The sequence below is a fragment of the Panthera uncia genome, chromosome E3, assembly GCF_023721935.1.
Source record: "Panthera uncia isolate 11264 chromosome E3, Puncia_PCG_1.0, whole genome shotgun sequence".
Taxonomy (NCBI): Eukaryota; Metazoa; Chordata; class Mammalia; order Carnivora; family Felidae; genus Panthera; species Panthera uncia.
This window is the reverse complement of record NC_064815.1, coordinates 18,789,939-18,810,813: the sequence shown is the minus strand read 5'-3', so window position 1 is coordinate 18,810,813 and position 20,875 is coordinate 18,789,939. Positions and strand designations below refer to the sequence as shown.

Below are 20,875 nucleotides of genomic sequence, written 5' to 3'. Positions count from 1 at the left end.
GACCCATATGTTGTTTAGAAGTGTGTTGTTTAATTGCCAGATTTTTTGGGATTGTCTTTGTTATCTTTGTTATTGATTTCTAGTTTAATTTCATTGTGGTCTGACATCATATGATTTCTATTGTTTCCAGTGCAGAATGTGGTCTGTCTTGGTGAATTTACACGTGAACTTAAGAAGAATGTTCTGCTGTTGTTGGGTAAAATAGCCTATAGGTATCAGTGATAGCTAATGGGTTGATGGTGTTACTGAGTTTAACTATGTCCTTATGTAACTTACTTCTTCATTTAGTAAATATCATGAACATCTTTATCAGTAGGTGCATTTTTATACCAGCATTATTGATGAGAGCATATTTCACTGACCATAAAATATATGATTTTTTTTAATCATTCTAACTCTTTGGAACTTTAAATATAATTCTGTAATGCTAAGTATATTCATATTGTTGTGGGTAATAGGTATCCAGAATTTTTCATCTTGTAAATCTGAAATTCTCTACCCAATAAATAACTGCAGAGCATAAGCTTTTAATATTAATGAAGTCTGTTGTTATTTATTCTTTTCTAGATTGTGCTTTTAATGTCATGTCTAAGAACTATTTGCCTAACCTTGGGTCATAAGATTTTCTCCTACATTTTTTTCTAAAAGTTTTGTAGTTTAGTGATTTTATTTTATTTTATTTTATTTTATTTTATTTTATTTTATTTTATTTTTCTCTCAAGTTAGTTAACATACAGTATAGTCTTGCCTTCAGGAGTAGAACCCAGTGATTCATCACTTACATATAACATCCTGTGCTCATCCCAAGTGCCCTCTTTAATGCCCATCACCCATGTAACCTACCCCCCACATGTTCCCACCCCCACCAACTCTCAGTTTGTTATCTGTATTTAAGAGTCTCTTATGGTATGCCTCCATGTCTGTTTTTCCTTATTTTTCCTTCTCTTCGCCATGTTCATCTGTTAAGTTTCTCAAATTCCATATATGAGTGAAATCATTTGATATCTATCTTTCTCTGACTGGCTTGTTTCTCGTAGCATAATACCCTCTAGTCCCATCCATGTTGTTGCAAATGGCAAGATTTCATTCTTTTTCACTGCTGAGTAGTATTCCATTGTGTATATATACCATATCTTCCTTATCCATTCATCAGTTGATGGACATTTGGGCTCTTTCCATAATTTGGCGATTGTTGATAGTGCTGCTATAAACATTGGGGTGCATGTGTCCCTTTGAATCAGCATTTTTGTATCTTTGGATAAATTCCTAGTAGTGCAATTGCTGGGTCATAGGGTAGTTCTTTTTTTTTTTTTTTTTTTTTTTTTTTTTTTAAGAAACCTCCACACTGTTTTCCAGAGTGTCTGCCCCAGTTTGCATTCCTATCAGCAGTGCAGTAGGGTTCCCCATTCTCCACATCCTTGTCCATATCTGTTGTTTCCTGAATTGTTAATTTTAGCCATTTTGACTGTTGTGAGGTGGTATCTCATTGTGGTTTTGATTTGCATTTCCCTGATGATGAGTGATGTTGAGCATTTTTTCATGTGTCTGTTAGACATCTAGATGTCTTCTTTGGAAAAATGTCTATTCATGTCTTCTGCCCTTTTCTTCACTGGATTATTTGTTTTTCTTGGGGGGGTGTTGAGTTTGGTAAGTTCTTTACAGATTTTGGATACTAACCCTTTATCTCATATATCATTTGCAAATATCTTCTCCCATTCCATCAGTTGCCTTTTAGTTTTGTTGACTGTTTCCCTTGCTGTGCAGAAGCTTTTTGTTTTGATGAAGTCCCAATATTTCATTTTTGCTTTTATTTCCCTTGCCTCCGGAGATATGTCAAGTAAGAAGTTGCTGTGGTTGAGGTCAAGGTGTTTGCTGCTCGTGTTCCTCTGAAGGATTTTGATGGTTTCCTGTCTCACATTTAGGTCTTTCAAACATTTTGAATTTCTTTGTGTGTATGGTGTAAGAAAGTGGTTCGGTTTCATTCTTCTGCATGTTGCTGTCCAGTTCTCTCAGCACCATTTGCTGAAGAGACTGTCTTTTTTCCATTGGATACTCTTTCCTGCTTTGTTGAAGATTAGTTGGCCATATATTTGTGGGTCCATTTCTGGGTTCTCTATTCTATTCCATTGATCTGTGCGTCTGCTTTTGTGCCAATACCATATTCTCTTGATGATTACAGCTTTGTAATACAGGTTAAAGTCAGGTAGTGTGATGCCTCCAACTTTGGTTTTCTTTTCAACATTACTTTGGCTATTTGGGTCTTTTTGTGGTTCTATACAACTTTTAGCTTTATGAAGAATACTGGTGCTATTTTGATAGGGATAGCATTGAATGTGTAGATTTCTTTGGGTAATACTGACATTTTAACAGTATTTGTTTTTCCAACCAATGATCATGGAATGTTTTTCCATTTCTTTGTGTCTTCTCCAATTTATTTAATAAGATTTCTGTAGTTTTCAGCATATAGATCTTTTACCTCTTCGGTTAGGCTTATTCCTAGGTCTTTTATGGGTTTTGGTGCAATTGTAAGTGGGATTGATTCCTTGATATCTCTTTCTGTTGCTTCATTATTGGTGTATAGAAATGCAACTGATTTCTGTACATTGATTTTATATCCTGCAGCTTTGATGAATTCATGTGTCAGCTCTAGCAGTTTTTTGGTAAAGTCTTTTGGATTTTCCATGTAGAGTATCATGTCATCTGTGAAGAATGAAAGTTTGACTTTTTCTTTGCCAATTTGGATACCTTTTATTTTTTTTATTTTTTATTTTTTTGTCTGATTGCTGATGCTAGGACTTCCAACACTATGTTAAACAACACTGGTGAGAGTGGACATCCCCGTTGTATTCCTGACCTTAGGGAGAAAGCTCTCAGTTTCTCCCCATTAAGGATGAAATTAGCTGTGGGCTTTTCATATATGGCTTTTATGATGTTAAGGTATGTTCCTTCTATCCCAACTTTCTTGAAGATTTTTATGAAGAAACGATGCTATGTTTTGTCAAATGCTCTTTCTGCATCTGTTGACAGGATCATATGGCTCTTATTCTTCCTTCTGTTAATGTGACATATCTCATTGATTGGCTTGTGAATATTGAACTAGCCCTCCAGTCCAGGAATGAATCTCACTTGATCATGGTGAATAGTTCTTTCAATGTACTGTTGAATTCAATTTGCTAGTATCTTGTTGAGAGTTTTTGCATCCAAGTTCATCAGGAATATTGATCTGTAATTCTTTTTAGTGGGGTCTTTGGTTTTTGAATCAAGGTAATGCTGGCTTCATAGAATGAGTCTGGAAGCTTTCCTTCTGTTTCTATTTTTGGAGTAGCTAGAAAAGAATAGGTATTAACTCTGCTTTAAATGTCTGGTAGAATTCCTCTGGAATGCCCTCTGTCCCAGGACTCTTATTTGTTGGGAATTTTTTGATAACCGATTCAATTTCTTCACTGGTTATGGGTATGTTCAAATATGCTACTTCTTCCCATTTGAATTTTGGTAATGTGTGGGTGTCGAGGAATTTGTCCATTTCTTCCAGATCTTCCAGTTTGTTGGCATATAATTTTTCATAGTATTCTCTAATAATTGTTTGTATTTCTGTGGTGTTGGTTGTGATCTGTCCTCTTTCATTCGTGATTTTATCTATTTGGATCCTTTCTCTTTTCTTTTTGAGAAGTCTGACTAGGGGTTTATCAATTTTGTTTATTTTTTCAAAAAACTGGCTCTTAGATTCATTGATCTGTTCTACTTTTTATTTTATTTTTTTTGGATTCTATTTTTTTTTTTCAGCTCTAATCTTTATTATTTCCCTTCTTTCTGGATTTGGGTTTTATTTGTTGCTGCTTTTCTAGTTCTTTTAGGTGTGAGGTTACATTCTGTATTTGGAATTTTTCTTGCTTATTGAGATAGGCCTGGATTGTGATGTATTTTCCTTTTAGGACTGCCTTTGCTGCATCTCAATGGGTTTGGACTGTTGTGTTTTCATTTTCATTTGCTTCCATATATTTTTTAATTTCTTTTTTAATTTCCTGGTTGACACATTATTCTTTAGTAGGATGTTTTTTAACCTCCATGTATTTGGGGGCTTTCCAAATTTTTTCTTGTAGTTGATTTCAAGTTTCATAGCATTGTGATCTGAAAACATGCATGGTATGATCTCTATCTTTTTGTACTCATTGAGGGCCTTTTTGTGACCCAGTATATTATCTATTTTGGAGAATGTTCCATGTGCATTAGAGAAGAATGTGTATTCTGCTGCTTTAGAATGAAAAGTTCTGAATATATCTGTTAAGTCCATTTGGTCCAATGTGTCATCCAGAGCCGCTGTTTCCTTATTGATTTTCTGCCTAGTGATCTGTCCATTGCCATAAGTGTGGAGTATTAAAGTCACCTACAATTACAGTATTATTATCAATAAGTTTGTTTATGTTTGTGATTGATTTATATATTAGGCATAAACATTTACAATTGTTAGCTCTTCTTGGTCCCTTAATTATGATATAATGCCCTCCTTCATCTTTTGTTAAAGTCTTTGTTTTAAAATTGTGGCGGGGGGGCAGGTTCCTCGGTGGCTCAGTTGTTTAAGCGCCTGACTTCAGCTCAGGTCAGGATCTCATGGTTTATGAGTTTGAGCCCCGTGTCAGGCTCTGTGCTGACACCTCAGAGCCTGGAGCCTGCTTTGGGTTATGTGTCTCCCTGTCTCTCTGCCCCTCCCCCGCTCGTGCTCTGTCTCTCAAAAAAACTTTGTTTTACATTTATTATTTTTTTGTGAGAGACAGAGAGAGACAGAGCACGAGCGGGGGAGGGGCAGAGAGAGAAGGAGACACAGAATCCAAAGCAGGCTCCAGTCTCTGAGCAAGCTGTCAGCACAGAGCCTGACATGGGGCTCGAACCCATGAGCCGTGAGATCATGACCTGAGCCAAAGTTGGACATTCAACCAACTGAGCCACCCAGGTGCCCCTAAAGTCCTTGTTTTAAAATCTAGTTTGTCTGATATAAGTATGGTTACTCTGGCTTTCTTTTGATGTCCAGTAGCATGATAGATGGTTCTCCATTCCCTGACTTCCAATCTGCAGGTCTCCTCAGTTCTAAAATGAGTCTCTTATAGGCAGCAGATAGATGGATCTCGGGTTTTTATCCATTCTGACATTCTGTGTCTTTTGATTGGGGTACTTAGTCCATTTACATTCAGAGTGATTATTGAAAGATATGGATTTAGTGCCATTTTGTTATCTGTAGATTTCGGGTTTGTGGTGATGTCACTGGTCCTTTTTAGTCTTTGCTGCTTTCCACTCACAGAGTGGAACTTCTGCTTTCTTGTGGGGCTGGTGTAGTGGTCATGAACTTCTTTTGTAAGGGTTAAATTGTGTGTAGGGCTAACACGTAGCTTGAAAAATAACAGCTTTGTTCTGACACTGAAGGTCAAGAGATAACAGCCTTGCTTTACTCTTGTAAATTATGCTTCATACTCTTGTAAATCAGGCTTCACCAATGAAGGAAACAAAAGCTCAAAGAAAAGAGCATCAGAGGCAAGGTCAAGGAGATCCACTGGTTGCAACTTAGCGGCAGAAAGTCTAAAATAATCACCTCTTCCGGCAACTGTTTCTAACTCATCTGGGAACTGTTTCGCTGTTCTGTTCCCAGGTGATGATAAAACGATGTGATCGGCCATAAAAACTCTGTACCCCGGCTGTTCGGGGCCGCACTCTTATCAAGAGTGTTGGTCCCGATCGGTCGGCCTTGCCTCTCATTGCAATAAACTTTGTTGTGACTGTCACTGGTGCCCGTAGCATTCTGTTTCAGGAGTGGTGTGGATGCAACACTTTAGTTTCTGTTTGTCTGGGAAAACCTTTATTTCACCTTCTATTCTGAATGACAGCCTTGATGGATAAAGGATTCTTGGCTGCATATTTTTCCTATCCAGCACATTGACTATTTCCTGCCACTTCCTTCTGGCCTGCATAGTTTCAGTGGACAGGTCTGCTACTACCCTGATGTGCCTATCCTTGTAGGTTAAGGACCATTTGTCCCTAGCTGCTTTCAGAATTCTCTTTCTCTTTATATTTTGCCAGTTTCACTATGATATGGCATGGTGTTGACCTGTTTTTGTTGATTTTGAAGGGGGTTCTCTGTGCCTCTCGGACTTGGATGTCTGTTTCTTTCCCCAGATTAGGAAGTTCTCAGCTGTAATTTGTTCATACAAACCCTCTGTCCCTTTCTCTCACTCTTCTGGAATTCCTATGATATGGATATTGTTTCATTACATGAAATCACTTCACTTTCTAATTCTCCCCTCGTGATCTAGTAATTTCCTTTCCCTCTTTTTTTTCAGCTTCATCATTTTCCATAATTTTATCTTCTGTTTCACCTATTCTCTCCTGTGCTTCTTCCATCCTTGCTGTCCCTGTATCTAGTTTATTTTGCATCTTGTTATAGCATTTCTTAATTCATTGTGACTAGTTCTTACGTCTTTGGCCTCTGCAGCAAGAGATTCTCTGCTGCTTCCATGCTTTTTTTAAGCCCAGCTATTAGTCTTGTGACTGTTACTCTAAATTCTTGTTCAGATATATTGTTTATATCTGTTTTGAGCAATTCTCTGGATGTGATTTCTTCCTGAAATTTCTTTTGAGGAGAATTCTTCTGTTTTGTCATTTTGGCTAAGTTTCTGTCTTTTGTGTGTTTTGATAGCTTGTTTTGTGTCCTGCGCCTGTGAGTACTACTATATTAAAAAAGGATCATACACTGTCCAGGGCCTGGCACTTCAGGAAGTGTTTTTGGTGTATGTTGCATGCACTCAGTTGTTGCATTTGGGCTGCTGGATCCCACTGGTCAGTCCTCTGCAAAGCTCCTCCTTGATTGTAGTGGTGGAGTGTTTGGATCTTCAACCATGTGTGCTTTGATTTGTCTGTTGAAGTGACCCTGGAAAATAAGGAAAGGGGGGAGGGGAAACCTGATCCCTTGAAAAGAGAAAAGTGAAAGGGGAGAAAAGAAGACTGAAGAGAGAGTCAAAAAAACTCTATAAGGCTAAATCCAGAGAAAGAGAAAAGAAAAAAAGGAAGAAGAGATAGACAAGGTATAAAAAGAATAGTGTAAAAATGCCTGATCAAATTTATATTTATCTATCTAATAAACAGTCAGACACTATGAACCTGATTCCAAAAGAAAAAAACAAGAGGGTAGAAAGAAAAAGCAAAGAAAAAGACAAACAGACAAACAAGCAAACAAAACCAAAAAAACCAGTTGTCCGTTGGGGCCTGGGACCGGTGGCTGTGCTGATCTGGAGGAGAAGCTGGTTGTTGGGTCAGTGTCAGTCTTCCTCCAGCTGATAAGCAGTTGCCAGGGCACAGAGGGGCGGAGTTTGGTGTAAGTGGGTCCTGTTTCCACTGGGGGCTGCTGCATTGCTCTCTGAAGTCCCACTCTGAAGTGTTAGTGTGGGGGAGAAAAATGGTGAGACCCTAATCTCTCCTCCCCTGACTGGTGTCTCAAACCACACTGTTCAGGTAGCCCTCACAGAATAGCCTAGAAGTTCAGCTTGCTCTGCTCCACAGTCTCTCTCCTGCCTTCTAGGCACTTGGCTGGGATTCAAAACCTGAAGTCTTAAAGGACCCTGCACCATGTGGACCCTGCACTATCAGGACCCTGTTCTGGTGAAGTACCACTCAGCCCTGCTGATACAAGGCCTTTGGCTGGCACCTGCAGGGTCCTTTGCCCTTGGGGAGGCAATAAACCTTCTTCCCACAGTTCTGGAGGAAGGGGACTGTGCTCTCTCAGTGTGCCCCTGAGATCACTACCGTTCTCCGGGTGGCTCCCTCCTTCCCAGGAGTGTGCACACAGCTCTGGCTTTGCCAGAGCAAGTCCCACACTTTTGAAACCTCTGAGTTTTAGCTCCTAAGGCTGGTTGCAAAATAGAAACTGGCACTCTCTGTATTTCTCGTTCCCCAGTCCACGGTGTGGAGAGGTTTTTCTCCTGTGTTAACTCCATACCACAATTTCACAACCCCTCTCTTTCTCTCCCTTTTGTCTTTCCACAGAAGGGGTTCCCTCCCTTCTGTGCGGACATGGCCATTTTATCTCCTCCAATTCACATACACTCACCTCTATCCCGCCAAGCTGTCTCCCCCCAACTGTAGAGATCTTTCTGCCACTCCACAGATCGATTTCTTGGGTGTTCCAAGTGTTCTGACCTCAATACAGCTGTGTTTGAGGGACGAGGAAAATCCTGGTTTCCCTACTTCTCCATCTTTTTTCTGCCCCTCTTCAGTGTTTTTATTTAGATTTATGGTCCATTCTGAGTTTGTTTGTATGTAGGTATCAATTATTTTAAAAGTCTATTCATTTTGAGAGAGAGAGGTTGCTTGTGCATGCATTCAAGCAAGTGGGGGAGGGGCAGAGAGAGAGGTAGAGAGAGTCTCAGGCAGGCTGTACACTGTCAGGCAGAGCCCAATGCGGGGCTCGAACCCACCATGAGATCATGACCTGAGCCAAAGTCAGATGCTCAACTGACTGAGCCATCCAGGTGCCCCCTGAGTTAATTTTTATAGAAAGTGTAAACTGTAGGTCATGAAGATTCATTTGCTTTTTTTTTGAACACATTAAATCCTGATTGTTCCAATACCATTTGTTAAAAAAGACATCCTTTCTCCACTGAATTGCCTTTAACACCTTTGTAAAAAAAATCAATTGGTGATATTTGTTTGGGTCTGTTTGTGGATTCTATTCTGCACCCTTGATGTATGTGCTTTACTTTTTTTTTTTTAAGCTTATTTATTTGTTTTGAGAGAGGAGGAGAAGGGGTAGAGAGAGAAGGAGAGTGAATCTCAAGTAGGCTCTGTGCTGTCAGCATGGAGTCTGATGCCGGGCTCAGTCTCACAAACCATAAGATCCTGACCTGAGCTTAAATCAAGAGTCAGACACTTAATGGACTGAGCCACCTAGGTACCCCAGTGCCTGTCCTTTTCTAATACCATACTGTCTTGCTTACTGTAGCTTTATAGTAAATCTTAAAATCAGGTACTGTACTGTGATTCCTCCAAATTTATCCGCTTTTTTTCTGAATTGTTATAATGAATCTAGGTTTTTTTGCCCATATTTAAATTTAGAATCAACTTGTCTATATCAATAAGAATATACTGGGGATTTTATTGGAACTGCAAGAAGTTTAAAGATTTATTTCGAGAGACTTGACGTCTTTAGTATATTGAGTATTATAATTCATGAATATGGTATGTTTATTTATTTAGGTTTTTGAATTTTTATCAGTATTTAAAATTTTTCTGCCTAAGACCTGGACACATTTTATTAAATTTATTAAATTTATGCCTTAGTATTTCCTTTTCAAAAAGACTATTATAATTGGTTTTGTTTTTATTTTGTTTTTATTTTTTATTAAAAAAATTTTTTTTACATTTATTCATTTTTGATAGAGACAGAGCATAAGTGGGGGAGGGGCAGAGAAAGAAGGAGACACAGAATAGGAAGCAGGCTCCAGGCTTCGAGCTGTCAGCACAAAGCCTGACACGGGGCCTGAACCCACAAACCGCAAGACCGTGACCCAAGCCGAAGCCTGATGCCCAACCAACTGAGCCACTCAGGCGCCCCTAATTGGTTTTGTTTTTAAAATTTTTGTTTCGAATTCTTCATTGCTAGTACTCAGAAATATGTTGAATTTGTATGTTGACCATGTAACCTATTATCCTGTAACCTTACTAAACTTACTAGTTGTAAGAGATTAAAAAAAAAAAAAAAAACCTTGGGATTTTCCATGTAGATAATCATGTCATCTGAAAAAAAGGACAGTTTTATTCTTTTTCTTGCCTTACTGCACTGCCTAGGACTTCCAATATAATGTTGAATAGGAGTGGTAGTGAGAGTGGACATCCTTGCCTTATTCCCATCTCAGGAAGAAAGCATTCACACTTTCCTAATTAAGTACAATGGTTTTATGTAGATATCTTTTATCAGATTGAGGAAGTTTCCTTCTGTGCTTAGTTTGCCAAGAGCTTTTACCATGAATGAATGTAGAATTTTGTTAAATGATTTTTCTACATCAATTAATAAGATCATGTGGTTTTTCTTTTTCAGACTGTTAATATAATGGGTTATATTGATTGATTTTCTAATGTTGAACAGGCTTGCATATTTGGAATTAATTCCACTTGGTCATGGTGTACAATTCTTTTTACACATTGCCACATTTGATTTGCTCATATTTTTTTGAGAACTTTTGTGCCTAAGTTCCTGAGATACCTATCTATAACTTGCTTGCTTATTTGCTTTTCTTCTCTTGCTTCTCCCTTTTTGGGGGAAAACTACCCTTGTCTAGTTTTGGCATCAGGGTAATACAAGCCTCATTAAATGAGATGGGAAGTATTTCCTCCTTTCTCGTTTTCTGGAAAACAGTGTGTAAAATACATGTTAATTCTTTCTTAAATGTTTGGTAGAATTCTCCAGTGAAATCATCTTGGCCTGGAATTTTTTTTTTCAAAAAGTTCTATAAAAAAGGAACCCTGTTGGGGCTCCTGGGTGGCTCAGTTGGTTAAGCGTCCAGCTTCGGCTCAGGTCATGATCTCACAGTCTGTGAGTTCGAGCCCCACATCAGGCTCTGTGCTGCCAGTTCAGAGCCTGGAGCCTGTTTCAGATTCTGTGTCTCCCTCTCTCTCTGACCCTCCCCCGTTCATGCTCTGTCTCTCTCTGTCTCAAAAATAAATAAACGTTAAAAAAAACAAGACTGCAGATTAAATTTTTAAAATTAATATAGGAATATTCAGGTTATATATTTTATCTATTGGGTGAGTTTGGTAGCTTGTGGTTTTCAAAGGAATCGGTCCATTTCATCAAAATTGAATTTATGTGTATAATATGTTCCAAATATTTCCCATCTTTTTAATGTCTGTAAGGTCTACTGTGGTATATCTTTCATTCCTACATTGGAAATTTGTGTTTTTTCTTTCTCTCTCTCTCTCTTTTTGGTCAATATTGCTAGAAGTTTGTCAATTTTATTGATCTTTTCAAACACCAGATTTGGTTTTATAGATTTCCTCTATTTTTTGTTTTTAATTTCATTGACTTTTGCTCTAATATTTATTATTTCTTTTCTCTGCTTGCTTTGGGTTTGCTTTGCTCTTCTTTCTTTGTTCCCTCGTCCCCACCCCTCCCCCTCCAGACTTAGTTCTTTATTGATCTATCTGCAGGTTCACTGATCTTTTCCTTTGTAGCCTCCTATATACTGTTAAACAAATCCAGTAAATTTTTATTTAGTATATTTTCTTTTTCAGTTCTATATTTTCTATTTATTTATTTATAATTTATTTATTTTTGAGATAGAGACAGAGTGTGAGTGGGGGAGGGGCAGAGAGAGAAGGAGACACAGAATCAGAAGCAGGCTCCAGTCTCTGAGCTGTCAGCACAGAGCCTGACCTGGGGGCTCGAACCCACAAACTGCGAGATAATGACCTGAACTGAAGTGGAACGTTTAACCAACTGAGCCACCCAGGCACCCCAATTTTTTTTTTTTCAACGTTTATTTATTTTTGGGACAGAGAGAGACAGAGCATGAACGGGGGAGGGACAGAGAGAGAGGGAGACACAGAATCGGAAACAGGCTCCAGGCTCTGAGCCATCAGCCCAGAGCCTGACGCGGGGCTCGAACTCACGGACCATGAGATCGTGACCTGGCTGAAGTCGGACGCTTAACCGACTGCGCCACCCAGGCGCCCCTATTTTTATTTTTTGATGTTTATTTATTTTTGAGAGAGAGGGAGAGCACATGTGGGGGAGGGGCAGAGAGTGAGAGGGAGACAGAGGATCCGAAGTAGGCTCTTTCCTGAGAGCAGAGAGCCTGATGTGGGGCTCGAACCTGCAAACTGTGAGATGATGACCTGAGCCAAAGTTGGAGGCTTAACCAACTGAGCCACCTAGGTGCTCCCCCATTTTTTTTTTAAGTTAATTTATTTATTTTGAGAGAGAGAGAGTGCATGAGTGCGAGTTAGGAAGGGGCAGAGAGAATTCCAAGCAGGCTCTGCACTGTCCACATGGAGCCAGACTCTCAAACCCAGGAACCCTGAAACCACGGCCTGAGCTGAAATCAAGAGTCAGATGCTTAACTAACTGAGCCACCCAGACGCCCCTATATTTTTTGTTTAAAAAGCTTCCATTTCCTCCTGAGGTTTTTCATTTAGGCAACCAATTATGACAATGTTTTCCTTTAGGTCTTTGAATATATTTAGCTTCATTGCTTTAAAGCCTTGTATGGTAATTGTAACATCTCTGTTATCTTGGAGTCTATTCTATTGCCTTTCCCCCCTTGATCGTGGGTTACATTTTCCTGTGTCTTAGAAAGTCTTAATTTTTGATTTTATATTGTATATTTTGGACATTTGGGGTTGGATATTTTAGGGACATAGGTTCCATTATTTTTTTCTAAAGAATGTTTACATTCGTTCTATCAGGAAATTAAAATACTGGCCGATTGCCTTGTACTTATGGTGTCTTGATATTATACTTTATGAGGTCTCAGCAGGCCCTGAGAGGGCTTTACAAGGCACCTAGGAGACATACTGGAACCTGAGCCACTCTGGGCTAAATTCCCCAGACCGAGCCAAACACCCATGTCCGTCCCACTCTCTCCTCCCTTCTGACCTCTCAAACAAACCCTCTGAGGTCTTGGTCCCTTAGTTTCATTCTCACCTCTCAGTTTTAGAGCAAATACTTTGTTCTGGGACATAATGTTTACTTCTAAACTGTGGTCCTTCTGGGGTTTTAGTGGAAGGCTTAAGATGTGGACCAAACCCCTCTACTTTGACAAGATTCTTATGACAAACTCTGCTCTGTGGTGGACAGCAGCTGAAATCTCTGTTCAGCTGTTTTTAGCCTTCCACCTGCAAATAACAGAGGGCTCAACTGCACTGGCTTAAATAAATAGGAGTTTATTCATTTTTTAAAAGAAATGTAGGGATGGATGGCTGCTGCTATTGGGAACCATGGTGCAATCATTTCATAGCTGGGTTGTTGTCATTCTTTCGGTTTTTCTTCGTGGCTGCAAGATGACTGCTGTACCTCCACTAATCTCATTAATATTAGAGGCTGGAAGAAATAGAAAGGGATTAGGCCAGCAATGTTGTTCTCTTCATATTAGGAAAGTAAAAGCCAGCAACCTACTCAGCATGTTTCTGTATGAATTTCACTACTCAAATCAGGAATGCATGGTCACCCTAAGTTGAAGGGAAACTGAGAGGATGGATTACAGGATTTCACAATTGGCTGACTAGTTAGAAACTTCAGATAACTTAAAAAAATTTTTTTTAATGTTTATTTATTTTTGAGAGAGAAAGGGAGAGTCAGAGCGCAAGCAGGGGAGGGGCAGACACAATCTGAAGCAGGCTCCAGGCTCCAGGATGTCAGCATAGAGCCTGACACAGGGCTCGAACTCACAAACTGTGAGATCGTGACCTGAGCCGAAGTTGGATGCTTAACCAATTGAGCCACCCAGGCAGGCGCCCCTAGGTAACTTTTTTGATATTTAATCATTTATCTTAGTAATATGAGGCATTTATTTATTTTAAATTTTATTTTATTATTTATTTTTTTATTGCACTATAATTAACATATATTATATATATATGTTAATATATATTTATATATATTATATATATATAACTTAACTTATGTTATATATAACATATGTTATATGTAACATATATGTTATATATATAACTTATGTTATATATATGTTATATATAACATATATATGTTAATATATAATTAACATATATAATTAACATATAACATATAGTTTTGGTGTACAACATAATGATTTGATATTTGTATATATTGTGAAATGATCACTAGAATAAATCTAGTTAATATCCATCACCATTACATAGTTATAGTTTTTTTATTATGATGAGAACTTTTTAAATCCATGATTCGAAGTTTGGAATTTTCAGCCTTGTCCCTCATTCTCTTGAGAAGAGAGAAGGGCTGAAAATGGTGTTAATGATCGATCATGCCTATGTATGAAAGCTCCATAAAATCCCCAAAGTACTGGGTTTGAAGAGCTTCCAGGTTGGTGAACAGATCCACACGGGGAGGGTGATATACCCAACTCTATAGGAACAGAAGCTCCTGTGCTTGGGACCCTCCCAGACTTCGTTACACTATGTATCTCTTCATCTGGTTGTTCATCTGTATCCTGTAGTAAGCTGGTAAATGTTAGTGTTGAGTTCTGTGAGCTGCTTTAGCAAATTAATTAAACCTAAGGAGGAGGGGGTGGGGGGGGAGTGGATGGCGGGCATTGGAACCTCTGATCTATAGCCAATTGGTCAGAAGCACAGACGATAACCTGAGCTTGCAGCTGGTATCTAAGTGTGTGGGGGCGGGGGAGGGCAGCCTTGTGGGACTGAGTCCTTAACCTGTCGGATATTATGCTTTGAGAAGACAGTGTCAGAATTGAGTTAAATTATAGGGTGCCCAGCTAGTGTTGCAGAGATTGTTTGGTGTGGGGTAAAACTTCCGCATTTGATGACTAGAAGTCAACTGTTTAGGGCAAGTAGTAAAAAACAACACAGGAGGAAAGAATTGGGTTTTCCCTACATAGGAAGGAAAAAAAAAAAAACCCCAAAAAACCCTGAGTTTTTTTCTGTTTTGATTACATACCTATAACTTATTTATTTTATAACTGGATGTTTGTACCTTTTGGCCACCTCCACCTATTTCACCCTTCCCCCACTCCTAAAGCATTTAGTTTTAATTGACTTGCAAATCATTAAAAAATTAATAAATGTTTTTAAACTAATCTCAACTACTATAAAATCAAATAAAGTAGAAAGGTAAATTTTTCACTCCTTTTACTCTCCTTGATTAATTGCTCCCCACAATTACTATTGACATACACAGAGGTTTTTCTTCTTTCAGAAATGAGAATCAAACAATATATATTGTTCTGCAACCTGCTTCATTCACAGGACATATCATAGACCTATTTCCATGCTGTGACTTATTTTGAATGTTATTTTTAATGTTGACATTAAATTGTATTTTCTTTATATTATTTTAAAACATTTATATATTTTTATGTATCAGTATTTAATGTGTTGATAAAAAATATTGTGTCTCATAAAATATATATATACACACAAATATAAAAATCTGTATACTCACTGCCATTAAGTAACTCTATAATCTCTTCTCAGTCTCATTTTCTTTCCTGTATCCAGAGGTAACTACCTTCCTGAATTTTATGTTGTAAGTTATCACTTATGATATTAAATGATACTCTCTTTTTTAAGTTTCTGTCAATGTCTGTATGCATACAGTATTGTTGTGAATATTCTTATATGTGATTCCTGCTACTTATGTGCAAGAGTTTCTTCTGAGTACGTTTCTGAGGTGGAATTTCTGGGTCATAGAAAATGTGCATGTTCAATATCATACTGTTTCTAGAGTGATCCAATTTACTCTATTTTACAAGCCTATTTTAGTAGCATTGAATTATATTTTAAAAAGTACATGATTCTAACATAGTTAATCATCAGACAATATATTAGCTTATAAAAATGTGATCTATAGGAAACCTCTCAGTAACACTACTAGAATTACCTGAATTGCTTTTTACTAACCAATTATAATTAAAACTTTGCAAATAATTTGCTAATGTTTTTATTATATTGCATATACAATGCAATGGTTCACATGTGCTATTTAACGTTATTCCAGAAGAACAACAATGCAGCATAATGTAATCTATTTGTATAGTTATGCTTTGTCCAGCAACATTACTTCATGATTGTTACATGCATGTATCTAGGACCACCCATTAGCTTCCTCAGGACTTTTTTTTTTCTTTTTTTAAAAATGTGGTTTTTGTCTACAACACTGCCCCCTCATGACCACAAGTGTTAGTACAGGTGTGAATGTGAGGTAGGTAGAGACAGTGAATAGCTGACAGATTTTATTTATTCAGTACAAATATTTTATTTGAAATGTGTTTAATTTTAAACATCTATGAAGTATGAATAATAAAAGAAATTAATTCTACCTTTTTACATTATTGTACTTGGGTTTCTTTTCCCCTAGAAATACTCAACTACCATTTATACTTGTATACAAATACTTGGTGTTAAAAAAAATTTTTTTTTTAATTTATGTTTATTTTTGAGAGAGAGAAAGAAAGAGTGCGAGCAGGGGAGGGACAGAGAGAGAGAGGGAGACACGGAATCAGTAGCAGGCTCCAGGCTGGGAGCTGTCAGCACGGAGCCCCACGAGGGGCTCCAACTCAGGGACCTGGAGATCATGACCTGAGCCAAAGTCAGTCGCCCAACCCACTGAGCCACCCAGGCACCCCCCCCCCTTTTTTTTTTAATTTTTTAAAAATGTATTTATTTTTGAGAGAGAGAGACAGAATAGTTGGTGTTCAACATCTTGTTTCTTTTATTATACTTATTTCTAAATTACATACTACAAAATATAAACAGGTTCTTGACTAGATCGTTCTTTTAGGCCCCCTTATTTTGCCCTCCCTCATTAATTGTATCATTTTTTTACCTCATATTTCAACATTTATTTATTTTTGAGAGGCAGAGAGAGACAGCACAAGTGGGGTTGGGTCAGAGAGAGAATGAGACACAGAATCTGAAGCAGGCTCCGGGCTCTGGGCTGTCAGCACAGAGCCCCACGCGAACCCACAAACCGTGAGATCATGACCTCGGCCGAAGTCGGATGCTTAACCGACTGAGCCACCCAGGCGCCGCATTTTTTACCTCATATTTCAAAACATCAAAATTCCTTCTCCCCATCCTTCATCAGAACCATCTTTGGCAGATCTGGGAGAAATTAAACCAGGTGTGCCCCAAACCTGTTTTGGCACAATGTTTCTTACAAATGAAATCTGAAAATACTGAACTTCAAGGGCACAACTGAGCAAAGAGCAGCAGCACTCTTGCTTCTGGATAGAATTGTGTTGAGAGGTTCTGTAGCAGCCGGCAGAGAAGCCGTGACCAAGTGTCCCGCTCCAGCAATAGCGCCCCCTCTGCCTGAGTGACCACTTGGAAGGAGTCTGCAGAACTGTCCGCATCTGAGGTTTCAGGCTGTGTTTGTTCTAAGGTGGGACCTCACTGCCCAGCTCCCGCGGGTTGAGCCAAAGGTTAATGTCTGGAGGTGCTCACCCCTTATTTATTGTAGTCAACTTAAAAGTAGCTCGGCAAGTGACACCTAGAAGAAAATAAGATGACAAGGAAAAAAGAATGTAAAGACTCATTTTGTTACGATTTTTTATATTTTAGTTGCGAATATAAGTAGTTTTGCTTTTGGTAATACACGTTTTGGTTTAAAAAAATTTTTTTATGTTTGTTCATTTTTGAAAGAGAGAGAGAGAGACAGACAGACAGAGCACAAGCAGGGGTGGGGCGGAGAGAGAGGGGGACACAGAATCTGAAGCAGGCTCCAGGCTCTGAGCTGTCAGCACAGAGCGGGACGCGGCGCTCGAACTCACGAACCGCGAGATCATGACCTGAGCTGAAGTCGGATGCTCAACCGACTGAGCCACCCAGGCGCCCCGATAATACATGTTTTTTTAATTGAAATATAGTTGACTTATAATACGAATATAAGTCGTTACCGAAATTCTCTTGAGACCTACATTGCTACAAGAGCATAAGGTCAAACGTGGATTCAAAAAAGGTTCCGAAGGAGATTTCATTAATTGCAAAATTAGCGCAGAGGTCCCCGGCTTCTCTCACAACCCTCCTCCCAAGCGCCGGCGGCGCGGAGGGCCCCGAAGGTAGCCTCTTGCCCCTCCCGCGCAAAGTGGAGGTGGCGAGGCTCGCGGCTCTGCGGGAAAAGTCCACCTCGCACTGCAAGTCTAGGGCCGCAGGCGCTGAGCCCCCGCAGTGAGGAGGGGCGGGCTCAGGGAGCCCCTCCCAGGGGGCGGGGCCAAGGGCTTCTCCCCAGCACCGCTGTGCAGAGTCTGAATCTCCAGGGTCTCCAGTTTAGAGAAGCCTATGCAAAGCCTAGCAGAAGCCAAGGTGCTTATCAGCAGATCTCTTATGATTGTTTGGTAAAAGCTCTGCGGGTCTGCACAGGTCGCCTCCCTCGGAGCTCGGCGACTGAACGTCGGAGCCGGCCCTTGGCCCCCCCTGCAGTCGGAAGGTTACAGCAGCGGGAGCCAGAGAGGCGGTGGCGGCGGCCCAGGAAGGAGCAGCAGCGCCCGGGTGAGTCTGGGCATGTGTTTATCTCTCCGTGTGCCCAACTTTATGATTTACCCGCCTTCCTTTTCCACATCCAGGGCCTCTGATTCTACGTGTGTTTTTCTTAATCGGCGTAGGTAAAATGGTTCATGGGATTTCAAGACTTTCTTTTCCTCAATTTACTTTTGAGTAGTTTTCCCTTGTTTTATGTCACTGTTACCAAACGGCATGAATGAATGATGCAATCCTGCACAGGAGAGTCATCAGTACAAGATTAGGAAAATCTCCGAAATTTAGTGTTGCAGTGTTTGACTTTGTCATTTTCTCTCCCATCAGAATTAGAATCTTAAGTAAGTACCTACCAGATACATGTTGTAAAGGTACAACTTCAAGCTGGGAATTAAATAATTCATTCATTCATTAAACTTGTTTACTATGTTTTCTTTATAAGTGACTTGCATATTGTAGTTACTCTTTAAATATTTGACTGACCGGTATTGGAATGAGGATCGGGGAAGAAAATGATAAAATGCAGATTTCTAGATTTTATTACATCTACCTGGTAGGTTTTCAATATAATAATAGTGCTATCACTTTCATGTTGCCGAAATAAAGTAGTCAGGACGTTTTAAATTTTCAGATAATTTGATTCATGCCTAATAATTTTTAAAGTTAATGTTTTCTTGATATATAATTCAATGCAATAATATGCACCCCCTTTAAGTGTACATTTTGATTAATTTTGACAATTGCATACACACTTTTAATCACCAGCACAATATAACACTTCCGTCACCCCTGAAAATTTCCTAAAACCATTTTGCAGTCAGATCTCCCCACCCTTAGCCCTACTGACCTGATTTTTGTCATTGTAGCATTTGTTTGTATTTTCTAGTGTTTTGTATAAATGGAATTATATTCTTTTGTGTCAGGCTTCTTTTGGTATAAAAGGTTTTTATATTTATCCCCATTTTTGGCATGCAGCACTAATTCCTTCCTTTTTGTTGCTGAGTAGCATTCCATCGTAAGGATATACCACAATTTGTTCATCCATTTATCTGTTGATGGACACTCTAGTTTGGGGCTTTCACGAATAAAGCGCTCTTTGATTGCTCTTGGATAAATCTCCAGGGTGGGATTGCTGAGTCTTATGGTAGGTAGTTTCTTTATTTTAAGAAACTGCCAAAATGTTTTCCAAAATGGTCGTACCATTTTCTATCCCTGCCAGCAGTGTATTAGAGAGTTCAGTTTTTCCAGGTCCTCACCAATACTTGGTGTGTGCAGTCTTTTGTGTTTTAGTCATTTGCCTTTTGAGTTTATCTGCATACCTTCTTTTTTGGAATGTCTATTCAAATATTTTGTTCATATTTTATTATAAGTTTTTCGTGTTATTACTGTGTTGTAAGAGTTCTTTATTCTGGGTACAAGTGCTTTGTCAAATATGTGTACTGTAAACATTTTCTCCCATTCTGTGGCTTGCCTTTTCCTTTTCTTCCTTTTTTTTTTTTTCTATCATGAAAAAGCTTTTGAAGAGCTTTAATCTTGATGAAGTTCATTCTATCACGTTTTCCTTTCATTATTCATGTTTTTGGCGTGTTAAGAAAGTTTTGCCTACCTCAAAGCTGTTGTGTTAGCTATGTATTGCTGTATAACAAATTACCCCCAAACTTGGGAGCTTAAAACAACAAATATTTATTTTCTCAGTTTCTGGGGGTTAAAATTCTGGGAGCAGCTTAGCTGGGTGGTTCTGGTTTAGGGTTTTTTAAGCGGTCACAGTTGGCCAAGGTGAACTCACCTAATGGTGTATTGGAGAAGATCTGCTTCCTAGCCCGCTCACATAGTTGTTGGCAGGATTCAGTTCCTTGAGGGTTGTCGGACTGAGGGCCTCAGTTCCTTTCTGGCTGTTTGCTGGGGGCCCCTTAAGTTCTGCCACACAGGCCTCACCATAGGCCCCCACCAATGTGGCAGCTGTCTTTCCTTAGAGTAAGGGAGAGGCTGGGGCATGATGGAAGCCACATTCATTTTCGTTTTTGAAATTAACTAAAAAACTTGGATGAGAGAAAGGGTACACAACCTTTTTTGAGTTCAGTAAGGACTGTATTTTGAGCCTTCTGTATTTTGAGCCTTCCCTTTCAATCTCTTTGCTTTTTCTTGACTCATCTTATTTCTTTTATCTTTTTTTTTCTTCTGAGATTTAGCATTGTTGTCTACTTTTTAAAAAATGATGAGGTTATTTTTTTAATGTTTATTTATTTTGAGAGAGAGTGTGTGCAAGCGTGTGCGCATGAGAATGGGGGAGGGGCAGAGAGAGAGACAGTGCAGAACCTGACTCGGGGGCTCCATCCTACAAACTGAGATCATGACCAGAGCCAAAATCGAGAGTCGGATGCTCAACCGAGATGCTTCTATTTACAGTTTTGATTATGAGGATTTTAATTCAAAATTGCTGACTTTGTTCCCTTGTTATTGGGTAGCCAGACTCTTCTGTGACTGTTCTTGGAATATTGGAGACTTTGTTTCTTCGTTTTGAAGACAGCTGGGTCTGTTTTGTAGTCTGTTAATGTACCTAAGTCAGCTTCCCTGTCTTTGCATTTTGTTCTCTCAGTAGATCCTCTTTTCTTCCCTTGCCTCTGTGTTCTGCTGATCTGGTGTAGGTGATTTCCTGTCAGACCTGAAGCTTTTGCAGAATCAAAGCCAGAGA

General features: G+C 39.1%; 1 long non-coding RNA gene across 1 annotated transcript in view; it reads left to right on the top strand.

Moving 5' to 3' along the window:
* The window catches only part of LOC125928147 (uncharacterized), a 36,333-nt gene extending 18,134 nt beyond the window's left edge, over window positions 1-18,199 (top strand). The window contains exon 2 of the long non-coding RNA XR_007459572.1: window positions 18,070-18,199. This is a non-coding gene — a long non-coding RNA (uncharacterized LOC125928147). The remainder of the gene's footprint in view (window positions 1-18,069) is intronic.
* Window positions 18,200-20,875: the final 2,676 nt, after the last annotated feature.